The 23,822-nt window shown below is 34.4% G+C and overlaps 1 long non-coding RNA gene across 2 annotated transcripts in view; it reads right to left on the minus strand.

Annotated features, from left to right (window-relative positions):
• Window positions 1–2,479: 2,479 nt before the first annotated feature.
• Window positions 2,480–23,822, minus strand: part of LOC115283314 — a 35,859-nt gene continuing 14,516 nt past the window's right edge. Inside the window, exons 2-3 of one of the 2 annotated variants that reach the window (XR_003905005.1) lie at window positions 4,757–5,015; window positions 2,480–2,746 (exon numbers count right to left, since the gene is read on the minus strand). This is a non-coding gene — a long non-coding RNA (uncharacterized LOC115283314). Of the gene's footprint in view, window positions 2,747–4,734; window positions 5,016–23,822 lie in introns of those variants that run through there. The other variant, XR_003905002.1, reaches the window with a different exon arrangement.

The raw sequence follows: 23,822 nt of genomic DNA on the forward strand, positions 1-23,822 counted from the left end.
AATAATTTTTCCTAACAGCAGAATATGAGGAGACGTCTCTCTTCTTTCTGTTGTCTTAAAGAGAAAGTAGCCCAAACACTACTAAAACATATGCAAAATTTTGTTAACCATTTCTTATTGAATTTGAATCATAATAACAAAGGATGCCTTATGCTCTGGACAAAGATATTTAAGTATGAATTGTGCACTTATACTTCAACAGAGAAAAGAAGTCCCTGGTTACTAGGGCAAATTATGTTTCTTAGAAAATTTACCCCAAAGCCCCCACTCAAAAGGCTGTAATGACTATCTGAAGACCTCACCCCAGTATGCTTGCTTTGTTTACTGAATTCCATGTTTCCTAATAAGTTAACATTGACATTCAGCAAGAACTTGGCACCATGCTAACTTGATCTCCATGAGCACTCCTGGCCAGTCAAGCTAATTGCGGCTCCATCCATACTGTGATCTCCTGGAGAACAGGACTCTTGAGTACAGGCTCCCTCTCTCTGTTCCAAGAGCCTAGCTCATTTTCTTGCTTTTTTTCTTCCTTTATTGTTTTGTTTTGTTTTATGATAAGATATTTTAAGTTCTATTCTCAGCAAATTTCAATCATACAATACATTGGTATCAAATTTAGTCACCATGTTTTACATTAGGTCTTCAGACTTTACTCATATTAGAGCTGAAAGTTTATACCCTTCTACCACCTTCTCCCTATTTTCCTCACTCTTCAACCCCTGGCAACCACTTTTCTACAAACAACCTGATTGAAAAACTGGGCAGAGGATCTGATGAGACATTTTTCCAAAGAAGACATACAAATGGCCAACAGGTACATGAGAAGGTGTTCAACATCACTAATAATCAGAGGAATGCAAATCAAAACCACAATGAGATTTCACCTCACACATGCTAGAATAGCTGTCATCAAAAATAAAGAAGATAGCAAGTGTTGGCAAAGATAAGGAAAAAAGGAAACCATTGTGCACTGTTGCTGGGAATGTAAATTGGTGCAGCTACCATGGGAAACAGTATAGGGGTTCCTCAAAATATTTAAAAAAATTGAACTACCATATGGCCCAGCAATAAAATTGCTGGATATTTAGCTAAAGAAAATGGAAGTATTAACTTAAAAACATACATGTGCCCCCATGTTCACTACATTATTTACAATAGCCAAAATATGGAAACAACCTGGGTCCATCAATAAATGAATAAAGAAAATGTGATGTATTTATACAATGTAATATTATTCATTTATAAAAAGAATGAAATCTTACCATAAATGGACCTTGAAGTATTATGTTAAATGAAATAAGTCAGAGAAAGACAAATACCATATGATCTCATTGATAAGTGGAATTAAAAAAGAAAACGTCAGAAAAACAGAAAGAGATTGGTGGTTTGGTTGTCAAGGTAGGGGATGAGGGATGGATGAAAAAGGTAAAAGGAGTCAAAGGTAAAAACTTCCAGTTTTAAAATAAATAAGTCATGGGGATATAATGTATGGCTTGACAACCATAGCTAATAATACTTATTGTACATTTGAATGTTGTTAAGCAAAAATCTTAAAAGTTCACATCCCAAGAAAAATAAATTCTGTAACTATGTATGGTGACAGATGTTAACTAAACTTACTGTGGTTATTATTTGCAATATGTACAAACACTAAAGCACTATGTTGTAGACCTAAAGTTAAGGTAATATTGTATGTCGATTATACCTCAATTCTAAAAGGCTTTAAAAAGAATGAAATATGAGAATATTATATAAATTTGCCACTTTTAAATATTTAAGAAAAGGTTCACAAACATTTATACTTCAAACCTAAAAACCTACTTTGATTGCATCAAAATATAAACTAATACAAATTTATCATCAAACATTTTAAAATTCTAGTTCAGAACAATAAAGAAGCAAATTCTGATTTCAGAGTGACCTTGTGTTTTGATATCTTGTTGTTGTTGACTCTTAATAATCTTCATTTTTTGAAGAAATCACAATTCCTTGCAAAAAAAATGCTAAAAACAGGACAGAGATGTGAATCTCATTGTTGACAAAATAACAGAACAGACTAAGGGACTGGCCAGGTCAAACAGAACGCAGAAAAAGGTGGAGAAAGGATGCCCCCAGCTGTATATCCCTGTCACTGCTGATAGTGTGAATCCACTTCTCCAAATAAGTGTCTCATTTTGAGATAGAAAACCAGAAGGTATTTCTTTCCCTTAAGGGAGAAAGGATAAGTAAGTGGGCGAGCCTTCCTACACTTCATTTGGTAGAAGGCAAGGATGAACGAGGGTGGGGGGAACATTGATAAATTATTGTTGAATATTGCTTCTTTTCTTGAATGTTGGTTAGTTAGGTATTCATTTGTGATAATTCACTGATCTGTATAATTGTGTTGGTGCATTTTTCTACAGGTATACCTCTATAAAAATAATTGAAAAGGGGAATGCAAATTTTATTTACTGACTTCTACAACCCAAAGAAAGGGAAAGAACTTTCTAATCCATTTATTACAGGTACATAACAAATTATTCAAAACAGAGATTTATTGTCTTTGGAGATTCTGTGGATCAGGAATTCAGACAACATCGTAGGGATGACTATTTTCTGCTCCCCATCAGTGAGAAGGCTCCAGATCTAGGGGTGGGAATAATGTTGACATGTTCCCTCGCATGTCTGGCAGTTGATGCTGCTTCACAACCAGGTAGAGGCTATTATAACGGACATAAGAGTTCCTCTTACAAGAGGAACAAAAGACCTAAAAAGAACAAGGAGTTTGCAGACATTTGTGAAGAAAAATTTAAAGTTCTACTGTGAATATCAATCACACTACATTTCTGAGTTTAAAAAAAATATTGAAGAATCCAAACATGTTAATTCTCCTTAGGTTAACTTGTAATCTAAATGTGATGTCAACTAAAACAAAAACAGGAATTTTCTTTTCTGATAAAGCAAGCTGATCCCAAGGTAAATTGGATTAGCTGTTTCACAAGTTTTGATTGGATGCGGATCACATGTGTCACCACTACAACTGGCCTAAGCCATGACCATGTCTCACTGGGGCTACTGAAATAGCCTAACTGAACTGCCTGCTTTCACTCTTGCCCTCCTCTCCCCCATTCCTCTCCCACCCATTAATCAGTTTGTTGGGAAAAGAAGTTAAGCTATGCACTATAAAATGGCCTATGAGACTAACCTATAAGCTCTAGTCTCTAGCTTAGAAACTCCTCTTCCCGGTTCTTCTTCCTGCCCTGCTTGCTGAACACACCAAATTACTACTAATGCGAATGCAGAAGTAACAGGTGATAAACTGTCCCCCATGCTTGTTCTCAGTTCTCAAATTTCTGGGGAAGGATCTCCTCCGAGCCCGCCAGGTATAAAATAAAACTCCGATCCACCAAGATTTCTGAGTGCCACTTGGTTCTTCAACCAGTGACACAGCCTGGGTCTGTAACTGTTCCTTTGACAGTATCAATCATATCTCAACCTTTTATTTCTGACACACTTCGAATGTAATCCAAAATTCTTAACATGGTCTGCAAGGCATTCCAGGACCTGGATCTTTCTGTGACCACGTTTCCTACCAGTTTCCTACCTATTCATACTTCTATTTTTAGTACTGTTTCACTTTTCTCAAGCTCCACAAATAGGCTCTTCAAGCTCTTGCCTATCAGCCTTAGGACTCTGTTCCATCCACCGGCCATGCTCTACGGAACCACATCTATTTCTCTCATCTCAAATGTCACCTCCTGAGAGAAACTGCCATTGAAATTCCTGTAAAAACGTATGTATTTATGCTGCTTTATTTTCTTCTTATCCTAGATTGATTTGTTTTGAGGTTGTTTTCTCCACTAGGAGGTGCATTTCCACATAAATAGGAACTCTTTCCTATTAAAAATCTGAACAGCAAGTGTTCAATAAGTAATGAAATGAATAAATAGAGTCAGAATCATGCTGAAAATTAGTATACCGTTAAGAACAACAATGTAACTGTAAGCTAGCATAACATAGATAAAGAGCTCAATCAATGGAAAATACAATAAGGACCAGAAATTGATCAAATACAATGCAATTCACTATAAAAAGTTATTTCAATAACTGAATATCTATCTAGAACAAGAAAATGAAATTAAGTAGAAGACTTACCTTGCAACTAAACTCCATAAGAACCAAGTATTAAAAAAAAAGAAACCCAGAAATACTAAAAAAATCCATGGTAGAATTAAAACAATCATCTCAGAAATCAGATGAGTTTTAGAACTATGGCATGAAACCCAGAAACCATTTTTAAATGTTGAAGACTTTGACTACAAAAAAAAAAAAACGGTAATGTTTTTATTCTAAAAATCACTTTATAAAAAATAAAGAAGGGAAAACATTTGCAACTGGTATCACAGGCAAACTGCAAATGTTCCCAATGTATGATCAGTTCCTATAAATAAATAAGGAAACAACAAATAATCCAGTAGGAAAATGAGCAAAACATGTAAATAAATATATATGAATTAATTCTTAAAATCATGAAAATACGCTCAACAGCACTCAGAGAATATAATTCAGGGGACAATGACATGTTATTTACCTATTCCACTGGCAAGCATTTAAAAAAAGATGCCACGCCCTGACAGAGAAGGTAGGTATAAGAAAGCAGGCACTGTCATCACTGCTACTGGAAGTATAAATTGGAATACCGTCCAGGAATGTGTTAGCTATCTAATGCCACATAACAAACTACCTTATAACCTAGAGGTTTAAAACAACAACGAACATTTATTTTCTTGACAATTTCTCTGGGTCAGAAATTAGGTAGCAGCTGAGGTTGGCCAGTTCTGGCTCAGAGTCCCTTGTGAGGCTGTAACCAGGATGGTAGTCAGGGCTGCATCATTTTCAGGCTGCGTGAGGGCTAGGATGACCCACTCTTCAATGTTGTTTGTATAGCTGGCTAGCAGGTTGGTGCTGGTTGTTAGTGAGAAACTTCAGTTCCTCCATATGTAGTATGTGTTCTTAGGAGATGGCAACTGTTTCTCCTAGAGCCGGAGATTAAAAAAAAAAAAAAAAGGCAGATGGTAAATGTTGTCTTTTAAGTCCTGGACTCTATAGTCACATATCATTTCCCTAATATCCTATTGGTCACATAGGTCAGTGCTGTTCATTGTGGGAGGGGGCTACACAGGAGTGTATATTTAAGGAGAAAAAGATAACTGGGGATCATTTTGGAAGCTGGCTACCAAATGGAACAATTTGGAAAATATTTTTAAAATGAAAATTTTACAAAAATTCTGAAACCAAAGTCCCACTTCTAGTTAACCTTCACGTATGCACTCAGATGTAGAAAATAATACATTCATCTCAGCACTGTTAGAGATCATAGAAAATTGAAATAACCTAAATGCTTATCAAGAGGGATCTGATTAAATAAATTACAATGCATCCACACGACATGATGTACATGTACTTTAAAGGAATGGGATGCCTTGGATAGGAGCTACAAGAAAGAAGGAAAAGGAAGAGGGAGTGGTAACTAGGGGCACAAGAGAGGGAAATTTATTTATCAATGAGGACTCTTCTTCACCTTTAATACTTTGTAACCAGGAACAAGAATTATATACTTTAGAAAGTGGGAAAAAACATAACTGTTACAGTTTTTGTAAAACTACTTACTCCCCAAACAAGTGTGAGTTGGGCTCTACTGAGCCTCATGGCTTTTTATTTGTCTTTTTGTGATATATTAATCAATTGGTTATCACAATCACCTTTATTTGGACTTTCAACTAAATTCTTCTCTGATATTTCAAGCTTGAGAGTACTAACTGGCTTATTTTATATCCACCAGTGTTCCTAAGCACAACATTGAACACAGACAAAGTACTCAATGCATATTTGTTTAAATCAGAGTTGGTTAAACCTCAGCATTACTAATATTTTAGGCTAGAGGTTTTTGTTATAAAGGGCTGCCCTGTACACTGTAGGAAGTTTAGGAGCATCCCTGGCTTTTTTTTTTTTTTTACTAGATCCTAGTGGCACACTCTAAATCATGACAAACAAAATGTCTCCAAACGTTACGAAATGGTCCCTGAAAGGGAAGAATCATCCCTAGTTGAAGACTGTTGGTTTCAAGTAATGACATGTTCAATCAACCCTGAAGTATAGCTACAGAATTTTAAAACAGTTTTTGAAGCAAGATTTAGTATATATTTTTTACTACAATATAAAACTTTGGTGTACATGATTGGTATTAAGTGAATGAAGAGAAGGAATGTAATATATTATAAACTATAAACTAAACAAAGACTAATATTTAATACTTTGTAATTATTCATTTATAATTCTTAATTTTTCCTTATTTTATATCCAGAATGACCTTGCATAGGAAGGTAGAGAATTCACAACTCCTCATGTAATGAGGCAGTCTGATTTGCAACATGATAAATGATGGCCTATATGTGAAATATATCATTTTCTTCCCCCTTTCTTCTAGATGACTATAATGATAGAAAAAAATTGATTACCAGTATACTAAGGGTATGATTTGAAGTAAATACTCCACTCTTTGATGCAGATCACTTCATCAAGTGGGGATTAAACTATATAAAGATTAATTATTCTAGCCAAAGACTTAGTTCTGGATGATTTCTTTTAATTGATAATCAATGGTTTACAAACTAGGAATTATCATCTGTGAAATTGGATAAAGAGCCTCAGAGTGAGAATGATAGACAGAGTAACACTGAGGATATCTAAGATAGATCACTGTCATCTCACAAACAGCATTATTAGGGATAAAAGGCCCCCCATACACATGAGTGAAGAAATTAACAAACCTTTACCTATCTTTAAGATTGTCATTTTGTCACTAAAAGTCTTTGTGGCATTAAGAACATTCCCCATTTTTCTCCTCAACTTATTTTCCCTTTCTTGTGTTAATTCTACCAAAAGTAAAAGAAGAAGAAGGAGGAAGAGGAGGAGGAAAGGGGAAGAAAACCGGAGCAAAAGAATGGAATGAAATTTTTCTGTGACAGAATGAAATTGCCCCAGATCTCTAGTCCACAAGCTAAAAATTAAACTAGTGGCCTAATTTTGTATGCTCTTTTCCTTTAATTCCACCAAAACACAATTTAGCCAACATTGATAAAGCCCATTTTTGGAAAACACTTACAAAATTTAGTTTTCTGAAACTACTATTTCCATATTGCAGTTTTAAAAATGTGTTTAAAAAGATCACTATAGACAGGCTTCCTGGTGTTCTTCAGCATAACTTCAAACAATACTGGCTTCAAAACTAAAACCTCCTGCTACCTTTAACTCTAAAATTTTTGCATTGCTTTGTTTCATCTATCTTGATACGTGAATATCTGCCACCAAATCTCAAAGGGTATACCTACCAACAGCTCTGGCATTTAAAAAAAAAAAGCTAAAGGCATTTTAAATTTTCAAATATTTAAAAAAATATGTCAAACATTAGGTACAGTCTTTGATTCTGACTACATCTTGTTTATACCATCACTGAATAATAGTCTAATCTAGTTAAAACAAAACATAAGTAAAGAGTAAGAATCTGGTTGTTTGTTATTTTATATGAACATTGAAAATAATTAGAGCATATTATTATGTATTATTTATTTATTTAAAACGCTATCAATTTTATGCCTTGACTGTTTATAGAGCAAGAAAAAGACATTATAGAACCATCCGATCAATGTAGGTCATTTGTATAATAACTAGAAATTTACACAGAATCCACAATTCAGCAATATGAATGGTCATTTATCAAGCTTTTTAAGACAAAATAATTAATCAAGAAGGAATATGATTTGTGTGCTTTCAGGTCGAAATACCACATCTTTTTTGTAAGATAAATGGTATTTCATCGTAAATAATAATGTCTACAATATGATTAACCTCAGATGAATTGATCTTAGGATCTTGATAGACATAAGTATGTTTACATTGATGCTAAATCTAAGGTTTGTCGAGTAATTTCAACTTATGTTTTTAAGTTTATTCATTACTTTGAGAGAGAGAGCACAAGTGTGAAAGACAGGGAGAGAGAAAATCCCAAGAAGGCTCCACACCATCAGTGTAAAGCCCAATGTGGGGCCTCAAACCATGAGATCATAACATGAGCCAAAGTCAGATGGTAAACCAAATGAACCACCAGGTGCCACTCAATTTATTTTTTTAATAAAAAAATTTACAATTAGTATTATTCATTGGATCTTCAAAGACAAATATTCTTGGTATGACAAACATTTATCCATTTTCGTTATAATTTCTCTTCTATTAATTTAAGCCAAATGAAAGAAATTGCAGAAATTGCAATTTCATATGGTTCAACCTAGTTGTATGAGCAAGAAATCTAAGGAATTGAAATAAGAGAGAGAGCAAGAAAGAAAATGTAAAGGAGAAACCTGGTTTAATAAGATAGACAATCCTCTTTAATTGTGTCATATTCAGATTATTCTAAAAACAACTAAGGAAAATCACACACAAAAAATATTAGCATCCAAATGGCTCTTGTACTTTGAAAACTTACATAAAACATCATGAGGTTTAATCAACCAATTCACATGTGACATGTAAATTTTATATTTTAACTTGGTGTCATAATCAGGTATATAATGGATGAGAGATTAATAAATTAAAGCATGCTACTAAAAACTGACTAGTTAGGCATAATGAGTGCATAATTCTGATTACATTTATAGAAATTAATGCATCTGCAAGAAAACAGATCCTTTATTTTTTTTTTTAAGTTGACAATGGCAAGACTTTATCATCTTTTCTTGACTTAAATTTTAAAAGCATATTGTAGGAACTAACAGATGGTCTGTGATACCTTCACCTGAAACTGCTGTAAGTAAAAACCCAAGGAGTAATTCAGCATAAGTTACCAACAGTGTGAATATTTATAATGAATTCTAAGTTATGAATCAACCACATAATTGACATAAGTTGAGGGCCAACTATTAATAGTAATTTAGGATATTAGTACTGATCTGAGAATAAAAATGATGAAAACACTATTGACCTCAGCTTCAGTTTGATAACATAAAATTGGCATAATATCCAAACCAAGTGAAACATAATCAGGAATTTGGGAAACACTGTCTAGGTAAGACACTTATGATACAAAAGTTTTAAAGTAGTCAAGGCCCTCAGTGTAGGGTATAGGGCGTTACTGATAGTAAGCCTCACAGAGAATCACAGTAATCCTCAAAGAGATGGGCCTACGCTATCAGCCAGTCCTACTGCTAAACAGATTATCCTTTCTTTGACCCCTTAATTGGTTCAGAGTGCTATTGTGTTTTATTAATTCTCACCATTTTGGAAGATTATATGTATTTTTATTAAGGGGACTTGATACTTTTCTACCGGTCGAGGAAGAACATGGATAGCTCCCCTTCTGGTATGTATGCTTAAACAATATAAAAAATACTACACATCAGAGAACACCAAGTTCTGATACAGATTTTAAAACATGAACGCAAAATATCTCTGGTATCCAGTATTAGGGACAAATGCAGTTTGCTCATCTTATGGTTTTGACTTCCTAAAAAAAATGTCGTGTAGCAGAAAAATTGCTATCTGGTATTCTGGTTGGTACAGTCCTAAGAGAATTAGCCCAAAAAAATCCAATAAAAATATATATAGAGAGAAAATACATCTTTTTACACTCTTTCAGATAGACATATACAGCTGAAAAATGTAAGGGTGTTTGCCAAGCCAATGACTTTCTTCTCTGATCACTACATTCTCCTTCCCGTTGCCCACATAGATGTAGCCCTTGTTAATACGACTCTTCTAGGCATCCTGAATTCTTCCAGGCTACACTTATTTAGTGTATCGGTAGTCATTTCATCTAAGTTTGTCAAATAATTTCTTTCCTGAAAACTTGGATTTAGACTTAGAGGCTGCAGTTGTGCATATATAAATGTAATGTTTTTTCACTAAAAAGTGATCTGTAACTAGTGTTGGATTGTTAGTTGTTGGACATTCCAGTCTAAGTGATTTCATCCAGTTCCATGTACGAAATACCATCCATGGTTGATGACCACTGTGGTAGTTATCTGTTGATGCCTAACAAATTACCACAAACTGGGCAGCTTGGCAGTTTCTGTTTCAGCAGTTTACCTCAATGTCTCACAACAAGGCTGCAGCCAACTTGTCTGCCAGGCTGGCTGTGTTCTCAGCTATGTTCTTGTGTTATAATTCAACTAAGCAAGTATCTGCTTCTAAAACTCCTCCAGGGTTTTGTTAGAATTTCCATGCAGCGGAATGACTTAGGGCCCAGCTTCCTACCGGCTGTTGGGTTGAAGCTGCCCTCAGGTCCCAGAGGCTACCTTCATTTGTCTACTATGTGGCTCCTATCTGCAGGCAGTTTCCCACATTTGCTTATTCAAAGCCAGCAAGAGAATTCTTTCAGTCAGCTAAGACAGTTATAAAATATAATCATGGGAGGGACATTTTTTCATCCTTGTCATAGTGTATTTGTCAGAAGTCATAGGTTCACAGGTTTTGCTTACAGTCCAGAGGAAGGAATTTTACGAGAGCATAACTCATCAGGAGCTCCCTAAGGTTGGTTTGGTAAAACATCTCAATGAGTATATCTAGCTTTGATCTCTCCCTTGAGGTGTAGACTACCCTAGGTCTCCACTTGAAATTGAGCAAGTAATGCCAAAATGTTAAAACAACAACAACAGCAACAACAAATTGCCTTGTCTCTATACATAACCCCCATTTCAGTTGATGATACCACAGTTTCTACTTTCCTCAGGGCAAAATCATCACAGTCATCTATGATTTACCTCCCCACCCCACCTACCATACTTGATCCATCAGTAAGTGTAATTGGTTCAACCTACAAGTCCCAAATCTAACCATATACCACATGGGCTGCTCACTATCCTAATCATGAAAAGTCTTCTTAAAGGTCTCCCAACTTTGGTTCCCTATAATGAGTTTTTGGCACATAAAACATAATTACATTTAAGATAAGAATGAGAGAGCACAGAAGAGGAAAAAAAAAAAAGAAAATGAGAGGTGGGAAACAGAGAAGAGCAGAAGAAGAGAAGTGAAGAAGAGAAGAGAAAGTTAAGGACAATGAGGTATATAGACGAAAAAGGAGAAAGAAGAGAAGAAAGGAACGATGAGGAGCTGAAAAGAAGATAGACAAGGAAAGGAGAGAGTTGACAGACACCAAGATAAAGACGCAATGGAGTTATCCTCCTCTCTTTCCTATCATTCATACATGATCTTTCACCAAATCCTATGGATCCATCTTCATAATATATCTGAAATCTGTCCACTTATCACTACCTCCACCACCACTACTCTAATACAAGCCATTACCTCTTACCTGCATACTTTAAAAGCTTCTTAACTGGACAACCTACTTCTGTTCTTGCTGCATCCCACAATCTATTTGTCACATAACCCAACCAGTTCTTCTAAAATGTAAATCATGTGATACCATTTCCCTACTAGTTCCTCCTATGGCTTTCCATCATATGGACCAGATAAAAACAATTCTTGATGAGCTGAATCTAAGCTAGCTCTCAGACCTGATTACTGTCCCCCTTGCTCACTCTTCTCCAGGCACACTGGATAACCTCCGGGCTGGAGTATGCCTCATGCTCTCCTACTTAATACACACATACCCACAAATCTGGATTTTACACTTACTTGTCTGGATTTTGAGCCCTGTGCCTTCCAGTTATTATTTTCTCCCTATATGAAAAGATATAAGCACGAGAGTAGCCGCCTTGGGGGGGGGGGTTCTTGTTTTCAAACAGCACTGAATGTAAAGGGCAATAATCAATTCTAAAAATCCCTTTACTAATAAAAGTAATAACCGAATTATAATCTATATCCATGTATAAAACTGTCTTGTAAGAAAACCTAGAATATTCTGAAGTAAGCTTACTTTGAAGACAACATTACAAACTAATGTGTTCTCTCAAGTAACTCTTATTCTGCATGACATTTTTTGACATTATTTTTTTGAGACAGAGAGACAGAGCACAAGTGGGGGAGGGGCAGAGAGAGACTGAGACACAGAATCCAAAGCAGGCTCCAGGCTCTAAGCCCAATGTGGGGCTCAAAATAAAAAAAATGATGAGATCATGATTTGAGCCAAAGTCGAACGCTTAACCAACTGAGCCACCCAGATGCCCCTCTCCATGATATTTTAAATTCAACATGGTACCTTTAATCTGAGTGTTTTGATGAAAATATATTGACCATTTAATAGATTTTTAAATAGACCATTTAATATCCATACCAAAGTATGGGTAATATTTAGAACATAAAAAAATCTGACATGGAATTTAATTATTTAGGCTTTTGAATAAGGCAGGAAAGTTTTTAGAGCATACATGATGAATTAACTAGTTGATAAAAGCAGTATGCTAGTAAGACTTTGGTTAGTGTAATTTCAGTCTTTTTCATACCTCTTAAATCTTAAAATTGTGTTTGTATATAATATATGTGTGTATGTGTGTATAAAAGAGAGGGAAAAGAGAGACTGGATTAACATAAGTGGTCCCTATATCAGGAAGAACTGCTGTGAGTACATGTGCTACTCACATGGGATCAGTATTATTATTTATTTGAAAATGACGTTTAATCATATTGCTTGTTAATTAAGTTACAATATCCTCTAAATCCTGAGTCTATTATGGTCTCCATTATATCAAAAGCAATTCGATAACCGATAAAATAATTTTGGTGTGGCTTCCCAGCAGATCTACCAGCACTGATTCCAGGAATTAAATCAACCTATTCAATTGAATGTGGTTCAATTCCATATAATTGGCCTGTGCGCTCCTAATTCAAAAAACAACACTCATTAAACCATAATACATCTGATTACTTTATACAACAAAAGCAACATACATCTAAGTGATGGAGCTGCTGTAGTGAGATAAAGTACTCTCTTCCCTTTTGGAGACCATTAGAAAACTCAGGCTGATAGATGAATCAAATCCACAGGGGAAGCTCTGACAGAACAGTAAAACATATGGATAGTGTTCCTCTGCAGAATTATGATCCTGTTAAAGGAAATTTCTCTCTAGAATTGTCCTCAATGACTCCTAAGCTTGTTCACATTAGAATACCTATATTGTATGACAAATGGAAAATAAATCTGTTTCAAGTAGGCATTGTCATATTAAAAGACTCTGATGCTTTTGCTATTACTCAAGTGTCCCATTTCTCTCTTCAGTGTTAAAACACATGCCGTGATGTTACCATTAGCATTTTATATTTATTCTAATTTCCCTAATAAAATTATTTTTCACTGACATTGTACGCTTTTTACTTACCAGTGATACAAATTTTACTTCATATTTACATTAATATGTGTAAGGAAATAGTATTTTGCTTTACTATCATTACTGCTGATTACAGCGTTTGCAAATATCCAAGGCAAGTCAGTGAAAGGACACATTCAAGGCATTTCTACTGCAACAAGATGTGTTTTGTTCATGTAATTTTTAAATTTTTGATGTACATTAACATGTGAATATAAATGTGAATGATTTAAGAGGACATTTCAGTTGATTTATAGTTGGTGGACTACAGAAGAATAAGAGGGTAGAAAGGAGAGGCTTGTGGGATGGAAGTACATGGAGAGAACATGTACATGTAGAAAACTAAGAAATTTAAACTATAGTGACATGTATCTTTCATCTTAAGATCAATGTTTTGTAATAAACACTTTTTTCACTGGGAAGTAGAGGAAACAAAGGAGAAAAAAAATGTTTTTGGGCATTCCAAATAAGAAAAGGAAGACACCACTCCTTTCACTGCTTTTATATCACGGATGCTATCTATCAATATAGTACTAGAGTCAGATCATGTGATCACTTTAATGAGTGTCCTTCTAAGTGGCTATTAATTAGCATGTTCTTATATACTAAGTCTCAATATCATTCCATAGTTTATAGTTGGTTCCCGACTTTCTTCTTTCTTTAGAGTATGCGTCATGAGTTTTACGAAGAACTTCCAATGATTACAAGAGCTCAGAGCATTTCATGATTTTGTGGGGGGCAAAGTATTGATAACTGGCAGGGAGAGAGCACAAAATAAATGAACCAATCCAAATGGGGATAATAAATAACAATGAAAGACTAAATAATAATCATGAGTGGAGCCAGTTCATTAGTTTTCCAGATCTCAGGCTTTTGCCTCATTTAACCGAATAAAATATATATGGTTCAAATTATAGTAAAAACTATTCCTCTCTCTGATATGCATTTATTCATACAACAACTATTTATTGTTCACTTATCATATTTCTGGCAATGTGGTTTGGGATCAAATTACTTTTCAAACTTCCTGATAAACATGAATTTTAGCTCCCTTGCCTTTTGCACTTTTATAAGATAGTACATTCTGGCTTCACCCTGTGAAAAAACTTAAGAGGTGAATGAAATACTGTAATAAAAGAAAACGTCAATGTAACATAAAAACACATGAAGAAATCTTGATTTCAAACACTGTAATTTGGAAAACAGCCTGTATACCTAACAAGGCTTATATTTTCACTTTGAAACAACATATGGTCTATCCATTACCCACACCTATGAGATGTCTAGGCTACTTCTATATCTTGTGAACAGTTTCCTGAATTTAGAACCACCATGGCAATCAAAAATTCTTTCCTGAGGTATTTTGTAAAAATGAAATTAATTTTTACTATTATGTGCAAAAATATTAATTTGGCATATAGCTGAAAGCATTATTATTTTGCATCTAGGGTCTAAGTGAGGTTCCAATATAAAAAACCAGTCAATGGAATTTTGGAATGATTTGTTCCAAGAAGGGGGGAAAAATCTTGTATAATATCAATCAGGCAATTATTAGAAGCCATATGATTTATTGGCATGTGGGTCTTACTATTTAAGAATAAATCCTTCAGGTTTTTTAAAGACTATACTTAAGCCACCTACTTTCAGATAACTATGAACAAAAATTTTGAGGTTCTATAATCTATATAACTATGTTCAGAATTATTTGTAGGTAATCTAACTGATATCAGCATAAAATAGTTTAGATAAATGCTTCAGGGGTTACTTTTTATTACATGAAGGTATCATGGTTGATATATTTCTGTGATTTTCAGCTCCACTCTTTCATTCAAAATCAGTAGAATTCTGTACTCCACTTGTGAGTAAACCACTTAGGCAGTTACCCAAAGAACACAGAACATCCATAAAAGAAAGAAATAGGTACTGTGCATAATGCCTAAAAAGAAATATAAGCTATATCTGGAAATATAAAACTGGCACTGAGCATTTTATTTAAAACATATGAAAAATGTCAAACTTTATAAAAATGATAACTAATAAACACAATTCTTAAAACAGATTTTGAAGAGTTGGCATAATAATTTAAAAAAAAGATATAAACCCCATAAGCATCAAGGGACATAGCAGAATATCTAACATACTTGGAAATCACACACACAAAAAAAGTATACAGACTTGATTAAAAAGAAGGCAACATTCTGACAAACACCAGGGTGAATTTTATTGCAATTTCTTAGTGAAAAAGGAATATGGAAACCCACTGTTTGTTGCACACTATTATGTTTCCAGTTGATTGCATACTAAATTTTATATAGTTCTCATTCTATATAGCGAGTTCAGTGATCCTAAACATAAAGTGTTCATAGAGTCCTAATAAAAGAATCCTCCCAGGCATATTGCAACAATGACCTCAATGTAATTAGCCAAGTTCTGGTGACAGGAGTACAAAAAAACAAATAAGAACATTCCCACAGATGATTGTTTTTAACAAGGCTTATTTTTCTTTGGGTGTTCTACTTATTACATATGCATGCCTGATCTCTTGCAAAACTAAAGCCTTATAAGAATGTCAAGGTTAGAAGTGAGGTTCTATAATTCTCCATTAGTCATCAGGTACTAGTTTTAAACAGCAGATTGTTTCAATTGGTTTACTTGGCTAGTGCCAAAGCCTATTTAAATGTTCTCTGCCTGTTGTTTACTTTTGTATTTGTGACTTAAAGTATTGCTGCCAAGTATTCTATGAGCCCTCCAAAATACTTTAACACAAATAGGTTGGAAATGTCATTAGGACAATTATATTGAGGAAAAAGTTCAAGTAAATCCACCAGCAAATGGGGGTGGAGGGGAACTTCCATGTAGATCCCTCATTCTTAATAATGAGGATAATAAAAGTAAGGCACTGATGATATACTGTGCATATTAACGTTAGCTGGGAAATAATGATTAAGCAGTAAAAAGAGAAGACTGTGATTGGAAGGTGATGAGCACATTCCAGGCAGAAAGCATAAATGAAACCACAGTGGCAAGAATAAGACAGGAAAGGCAAGAGAGCGAGGACTGCAGAGTCCTGGCAGTGTTTGTACTTGGATTCTTTTGTGGAAGCCACCAGTATCCTGTTAAATAGCACCCGGACAACTGTCAAGCCCATGTGCCCAGGACACCGAGGGGCTAAATTTTGCAACAAATGTGACCAGACGAACAAAAGGGCACACTTGTGTGGAATTAATCAGCCAGCTCAGCAAGACCAATTCTCATTTCTTTTTCTGGTATCTGACAACATTCTCTAACTCCTTCTCTAGTTAAAAGTGCAAATGGCATGTTGCTATTATCATCTGCTATTAATTCCTTAAGGCCACTGTCAATGTTGCCTTTTGGTTTACAAAATTCAATCCATATCTACTGTCTGTTTTGAAATTCTGAGTATCATAGGCCTATTTTATATCTCATTGTAGTCTTTTTGTCCAACCAAATCTTTTTTTTTTTTTTTTTTTTGGTTTATTTATTTTGAGAGAAAGAGCATGTGCACCCATGAGCACGGGAGGGGCAGAGAGATGGAGAAAGAGAATTCTAAGCAGGCTCTGCACTTTCCGTGCAGGGCTCGAACTTACGAACCATGAGACCATGACCTGAGCTGAAATCAAGAGTCACACGCTTAAATGAATGAGCCACCCACATGCCCCTTTGTCAAACCACCTTAAAAATAAATCAGAACACAATTAACAGTAAATATGTAAAATAATTTAAGAGGTATAATACATGGTTGTTTTCATGACATTTACTATACATACTGAATTTAAAAGTTTCATCCAAATTATTTACGATCAGATCAGGACAGGTGTATAGGAGAAAATGCATTTATTCAAATATAGTTGAAGCATCAGTTCTCATTTATTATTCATCCTCATTATTTTAATTTATTTTTATAAAATTAATTTCTTTCAAAATTATAGTATGCCATGTTAACATTTATTTCAAAACCGACATATGGTTCCTCTATTTCATGGAGTTGCATTGTGGAGATGGTACAGTGAATGATACAGATACATCGACACAAGAAGGAACTTTCAAGTTCATGCAGGTACAGAAGATCAAATAGGTTCAATATCCAGGAAAACAGTTGGGGCAACTGAGATAAGAAAATGAAGCAAAAAGACTGGGCAACACAGATCAGAAAAAGGCAAACCTTCACAGAATAGGAATTTAGAGCCCAACTCTGAACATTAATGGGAATCATAGGATACCAACATCAAATAGGGCAGCAAACTTATGAAGTAGATTTATGACCTAATTTGTTTGACGGAAAAAGTAAGAAGTATTGAGCCTCAATAATGAAACGAAAGACAAATAGGAACTTCCAGGCTGGAAGATGAAATGAGGTGAAGAAATGGAAAAGTGTACCTTTTTATTAAGCACCAATTTTAAACTTTTTATTGAAGTATAATTTACATACTAAGTATTCAGTTCAATGAGCATGGATAATTGCATGCAACCCGTTAACTATCCCTCAAAACAAGAACTTTTATATAATCAACAGAAAGTTCCTTTATGCCCCATTTCGTGTCCATTTCTACCTCCACCTGAGGCAATCACTTTCAGATTTCTGTAACAATTTCTAAAACAATATATTTTACATTTTCTTGGAATTTATGTAAATGAGTTATATTGTATTCATTTCTTTTATTCATGTAGATTTTATTATACCAGAAAATATTCTAGAAATTTATCCATGTTGTTTGTATCAGTAGTCTGTTCCTTTTCTCTGAGTAATATTCCATTATATTGTACAAATGTACAAATGGGTATCATTTGGTTTATGCTGTTGATGGATTTGTTGGGGTTTGTTTTAAATATATTATTATTATTATTTTACTTTAAGAGAGAGAGCATGTGGAAGAGGTGTGTGTGTATGTGGGAGAGAGAGAGAAAGAAAAAGAGAGAAGGAGATAATCTTAAGCAGGTTCCACACTCAGCACAGAGCCTGATGCAGGATTTGATCCAACAACTCTGGGATCATGACCTGAACCAAAATCAAGAGGCATGTTCAACTGACTGAGCCACCCAGCTGCCCCTGTTAGGGGAGTTTTAATTCAAGTATTAGCCTAGTAAGAATAGGCTATGAATATTTATGTTCAAGTGTTTGTGTGGGTATATGTTTGATGTCTCTGCTCGTCACAAGATAGATGTATGTTTAACATTATAAGAAAGTGTCAGATAGTTGTCCAATTTATTTATTTTTACATTCCCATTAGCAACGTATGAGCATTTTAGTTGCTCTATATACTCACCAGCAGAGAGTTCCTATGAACCCTACAATATTGATATTTTATATTAGGATGGTAACTTTGTTATAATTAATAAACCAATATTGATGCATTTGGTATTGTCAGGGATTGTTTTGTTTTTTATCGCACCTCTTTAAATGGATGGCAGGCCATGCATCATTGTAGTTTTAATTTGCATTTCCTGATGACTAATGATATTCATTGCCTTTTCATTTTCCAATTGTCTATTACTATGTATTCTTTTGCAAGGTGTCTTCTATGTCTTTTGTCCATTTTAATTGGATGCTTTGTGTTTTTACTGTTGATTTGTTAAAATAAAAGTCTTTTGTCACATAATTTATTTCCCCATTCATAACTTGTCTATTTGATGGTGTACTTGATAATAAGAAATCCTTAATTTTGACAAAGACCAACAAATACATCACTATTTTCCTTTTGTAGTCCTAATAGATCTTTTAATAAATAATCTGTTTAATAAATAATTTAATAAACAAATTATCTAACAAATCTTTTCCTGCCCTAAGTTAGTAAGAAAACAGTACTGAGAATTTCTGTGTACCTTACACCCAATATCCCATGGTACACTTGTTATAACTAATGAACCAATATTGATACATTTTCCAAACTTTATTCTCATTTCCTGAGTCTTTACCTAAGGTTCCTTTTCTGTTCTAGGATACAACATTGCATTTAGTTGTCATGTTTCCTTAGGTTTCTCTTGGTTTGTGACAGTTTCTCAGACTTCCATTATTAATAATGAAAGTTTTGAGTATTTTATAAAATGTCTCTCAGTTAAGAGAGATAATAATGAAAGTTTAGGTATTTCATAAAATGTCTCTCAGTTAAGATTTTCTGTTTTTCTCATGATTAGGTTGAGTGTGATGGTTAATTTTATAAGCCAACCTGGCCAGGCCATAGTATCAACATTTGGTCAAACATTATTCTGGATATCTCTGTCAGAGCATTTGTGAGTAAAATTTACACTTAAATCAGTGGACCCTGAATAAAGCAGACTGTTCTCCATAATGTATGTAGGCAGGCCTCATTCAATGAGTTGAAGGCCTGAATAGAATAAAAGATAAAATAGATGATAGATAGATAGATAGATAGATAGATAGATAAAACAGAATAAAAGATTGACACCCCCCCCCCCCCGAGTAAGAGAAAATTTGGCTATCAGATAGCCTTCAGACTTGAACTGTAACACTGGCTCTTCCTGGCTTTCCAACTCTCTCACTCTCTCTCTCTTCCTCAATTTCCTTTTTTTTTAATTTTTTAAATGTTTATTTACTTTTGAGAGAGAGAGAGAGAGAGTGCGAGAAGGAGGGGCAGAGAGAAAGAGAAAGAAGGAGACACAGAATCTGAAGCAGGCTCCAGGCTCTGAGCTGTCAGCACAGAGCCCGACATGGGGCTCAAACCCACAGACTGTGAGATCTTGACCTGAGCTGAAGTTGGATGCTTAGGCAACTGAGCCACCCAGGTGTCCCTCTCTTTCTCAATTTCAATATCAGTATAGATATAGACAGAGAGATACAACCTGTTGGTTTTATTTCTCTGGAGAATCCTGACCAATACACTGGAGTTACAGGTTTTTGGGATGAAGACTTTATAAAGTGCCATTCTCATTGCATTACACCACAGGTACACAGTATCAGCATGACTTATCACCTTGACTGCCTGGCTGAGGTGTGTGGGTCAGATTTCTCAACTGCAGAGTTACTATTTTTTTTCATTCTATTCTGTGCTCTTTGGAAGGAAATTACCATATGCAGTCCACAGTTAAGGAGTTGGGAGTTATGCTCCACTCCCTTGAGAGAAAAATATCTACATAAATTATTTCAAATTCCTCCACATACATCATTTGTCTAATTTACCCTTATTTACTTATTCAGTCATTTATTTATATCACTACCAACTCAAGGAGGTATATTTTATAATGTGCATTATCATCTACCTCCACCTTATTTATATTGCTGTTTGAAGTGTAAAACCTTTGGCCATTGGAAACTCTTTCCATTGGCTCTTGTGTCCCTTTGATGTATCCCCCCCGCAATGTGGGTTTTTATGACATGTGTGTGTGCTTGTGTTTATTTTTTCCCTTAAGCAATTTCTCATTTTCTGGCACTACAAGCTTCTCCAGGCTCATCTTATATAGCTCCTGATCCAGTTCTAGAATAATCCATTTCCCCCAGGAGCTCTAGTCCCTCTTATTAAAGAATGAGATTAGAAATTAAGGTCTGGCTACTAGGTGTGCTCATTGGTACTGAGGTGTTATTGCTTCCATGCCCTCACAACTGATAAAGGAAATCTGAGTGTACACTAATGTGTATATACAAGAATCTGTAAACATTTCTGTACGTAACTACCTGTGTCTCTATATATGCTTCTCCTGACATATACAAATGGTATTGTAGCCTCTTCCCCGTGGGTGCTTATCTGTAACCTCCCAATCCAGTGTTGAAAGCCCTGGCTGCCTCCACCTGTCTACCATCCAATTACTTAATTGTTCAATTTCCACATATATGTACAGTGGTATCAGAATTCATATTCTGTAGCTCAACATGGAACAATTTTGTGAACTATAGCACAATGCCCATGTACATTTTCTTTTGCCTCTATAGACTATTCATTTATGAAGTTACTTAGGTCAGTATCTTTTTCTACCAATACCTTCAGCAAAGTCATTTCATATATTTATTTATAATAGATTTTGTCTACATCACTCCTGGAATCTCTCACCTGGTAAATAATTTTTTTTAAATTTACTTACACTTAGGCTCATTCTTTTATTGTAAAGTTCTATGGGTTTTGACAATCCATAGTGTCATGTGCCCACCATTATAGTATTATGCAGAATAGTTTCACCATCCTAAAAAATACACCTTGCACTTTTCCTTTTCAACCCTCTTTCCCTCCGGCTGAAAGCCTGGCAACCACTGATCTTTTTACCTCATGTAAAACCTACCTCACTACTACCTCATGTACTTTTGCCTTTTCCAGAAATCTTGTAATTGGAATCAGAGTAAGCCTTTTCAGATTGTCATATATATATATGTATATATATGTGTGTGTGTGTGTATATATATATGTATGTATATGTATATATGTATTTATTTATTTATATATAATGTTTGTTTATTTTTTGAGAGAGACAGAGCATGAGCAAGGGAGGGGCAGAGAGAGAGGGAGACACAGAATCCAAACCAGGCTCCAGGATGTCAAACCCAAAACGGGACTCAAACTCATGGACCATGAGATTATGGCCTGAGCCGAAGTCGGATGCTTAACTGACTGAGCCACCGAGGTGCCCCACAGATTGGCTTATATTTATCTATATAAGCATCTAGTGGTTCCAAATTAAAAGACTGTTCCTCTCACTATTGAGTTGACTTTGTGGGAAGTTAATCGACCATGGTTCAATTAATGCATGAGTCTACTTCCAAACATTCTGTTATGTTCTACTGATTTTATTTGGCTACTCTTATAGCAAGGTTACATTATCTTAATTACATTAACTTTAAAGCCTGAAATCTGAAATTATGAGTCATTCAATTTTGTTGTTCCTTGGAAAGATTATTTTGGTTCTTCTAAATGCTCATTTGCATATAAATTATAGAATCTAATTGTTGATTTTATCAAAAAAAGACTTCTAAGACTTTGATTTATGTTGAATTGAATCTATAGACCAATTTAAAGAGAAAATAATATCTTAACACTGAGTCTTTAAATTTGTGAAATTGTACCTCTGTTTATTTCAGTCTTCATTAATTTCTTTCAAATAGTTTACAGTTTTTAGTATAGGTATCTTGCATGAGTTTTACTAGATTTATTCCTAGGTATGTATTTTTTAATGCAATTATAAATGGTTATTTTTAGATTTTTATTTGAAAATTATCATTACAATTGATATATTTACCGTCTGTCCTATGAACTAATTAAAATAATATATTACTTGTGGTATATTTTTCTTGGACCCATAAAATATTTTACGTAAAAAATCCAGTTTCTTTACAATTTTGTTTATAAGCTTCTTGCATTTCCATCTTTTTCATGCTTTATTGCACTGGGTTGGAGTTAGAGTAAAATGATGATGGAAAGTCATTTACCAATTTATCATCATATGATTCTATCCTCTATGGTGAAATTTTTATAATGAATAGAGAACTGGAAAACTAGTCAATTACTTTTTTCTGCATTTATTTAGATGATCATGTGATTTCTTCTTCTATAGTGTTATTTTGTGAATTACATAGATTGAGTTTCGATGTTAATCACTAGTATTGCTCTTTTATGTATTCCTGTATTGAATCTGCTAATATTAACAAATTTTGAATCTTTGATCATGAGAAGGCATATGGGTCTATAATTTTCCTTTTAGTTATTGTATTTACCAGATTTTGATACCTAGGTAATGCTGTTTCATAAAGATGAGTTGGAAAGTTTTCCTTCCTATGGTTTTTAAATAATTTATTTAATATCAGTTTTATTTTTATTTAATATTTGATACAATTTAATGGTAAATCCATCTGAAATTTGAGTTTTCTTTGTGAGATTTTGATAACAATTTAATTTCCTTAAGAGATGTGAGGCTACACAGAATTTTTCTATTCCTTTATGTGTCAATTTGGTAAGCTGTTTTTTTTTTTTTTAAGAAATTCACTCAATTATTTAAGTTATTCAATTTACTGACATAATGGAGAGAATCACAACTCCAACATTATGGGTATTTGAGGCTGCCTAGATTTTTGTTATGGGAGGATGCTCTGTGTTTTGTAGGATATTTAGCAGTTTATGGCCTATATCCGTATTATACAGTAGTACCTCTTCCCCCAGATTGTGACAACCAAACTGTTTCAAGATACGTGAAATATACCCTCTGGGCAAAACTGTCCCAACCTGAGAAATACTGGCATACAGTTATTCATAATATCCCTTTATTGTGTCTAATATTTGTAAGATATATAATGATGTTCCCTATTTTTAATGATATGGGTAATTTATAATTTCTTCATTTTTTCTTTGTTAGGGGTTTATCAAATGTATTAATCACTTCAAAGAATGGACTTTGACTTTATTTTCTCTGTTTATCTTTTTTTTTCCATAATATTTTATTGTCAAATTGTTTTCCATACAACACCCAGTGCTCTTCCCCTTAAGTGCCCTCCACCATCACCACCACCTGTCTTCCCCCGCAACCCTCAGTTCATTCTCAGCATTCAATAGTCTCTCAAGTTCTGCATCC

This window comes from Suricata suricatta, chromosome 2, assembly GCF_006229205.1.
Source record: "Suricata suricatta isolate VVHF042 chromosome 2, meerkat_22Aug2017_6uvM2_HiC, whole genome shotgun sequence".
Classification (NCBI taxonomy): domain Eukaryota; kingdom Metazoa; phylum Chordata; class Mammalia; order Carnivora; family Herpestidae; genus Suricata; species Suricata suricatta.